The sequence below is a fragment of the Cetorhinus maximus genome, unplaced genomic scaffold (genome assembly GCF_964194155.1).
Source record: "Cetorhinus maximus unplaced genomic scaffold, sCetMax3.hap1.1 HAP1_SCAFFOLD_414, whole genome shotgun sequence".
Lineage (NCBI taxonomy): Eukaryota > Metazoa > Chordata > Chondrichthyes > Lamniformes > Cetorhinidae > Cetorhinus > Cetorhinus maximus.
The window spans coordinates 156,846-157,846 of NW_027596360.1; the positions used below are offsets into that span (position 1 = coordinate 156,846).

The 1,001-nt window shown below is 64.2% G+C and overlaps 1 protein-coding gene across 1 annotated transcript in view; it reads left to right on the forward strand.

Moving 5' to 3' along the window:
- Positions 1-771: 771 nt before the first annotated feature.
- Positions 772-1,001, forward strand: part of hsp90ab1 (heat shock protein 90, alpha (cytosolic), class B member 1) — a 27,692-nt gene continuing 27,462 nt past the window's right edge. Inside the window, exon 1 of the mRNA XM_078535367.1 lies at positions 772-888. The gene's annotated coding sequence lies outside the window, so the exon portion shown is untranslated. The remainder of the gene's footprint in view (positions 889-1,001) is intronic.

Genomic DNA, 1,001 nt, shown 5'->3' on the forward strand with positions numbered 1-1,001 from the left:
GTGCCTTCCAGATCCCAGCCGCTGGCTGTGTGAGAAAGATTTCCTTCCTGTCACCATGGCTCCTTTGGCCAATTCAATCTGTGCCCTCGATCCGTTGGCCATGGGGTCAGTTTCCCCCCCTATGGCCTCGATCCAGGACCCCTGTTGGTTTTGAACATCTCTTATCCAATCGCCTGGGAAGATGCTCTCTGGACCTTCCAGATTTCAAGCGTGCCAGCGGGCACTGGGCGCTGCCCACCCTGGCGTAACCCACAGGTAGGTCCCTCTGTCTGCTCCTCCATGCTGAGTGGGCAAAGAGCAGGAGCCATTGATGTGGGTGGGGGTGACTGGAGGGTAGCCTGAAGCTGAGGGGCAGCCCCTTTAAATGCTGAAGAGTGTGGGGGAGGGGAGGCTGCAGCACCTCCTCCCGCCCGAGGGGGGGCGCGCTGACGGTCCTTTTGGCCCTTGTCCCCATGGTAACGGCGGCGCCCGCCCAACCGTCCCCCAAGCCCCGCCCCCCTGCTGCAGGTGACGTCACTGCATCGAATGTGCTGGAACAAACCGCTTCACCGCCCGCCTCCGCACCGTCACCGTCCGCCCCCCCCCCCCACGACATATAGTCCCACCGGTCGGGTCGGGGGGATGGAGCTAAGACTGACCCCGGGGACGGAAGCGGAGAGGAGGAGGAGCGAGGGCCCGGAGGGATGTGGGGCTCCGGGATACCGGCTGGAGGGGGTGAGACCGGGAATTCAGTTAGCTCCGCGGATGAAGCCCCTTCCCCCTCACCGGGGTGATGCGGTCTGTGACATAGTGCCGGCCGGAGGGTGAAGCGGCCCTTTCGTTGGAGGAAGCGGAGCAGTGAGGAGTGTCCGAGACAGAGCGGCGAGGTAACCGGGACAGAACAGCAAGGTAACCGGGGCAGGGGGGGGGGGTGGTGAGGTAACCGGGACAGAACAGCAAGGTAACCGGGGCAGGGGGGGAGTGAGGTAACCGGGACAGAACAGCAAGGTAACCGGGGCAGG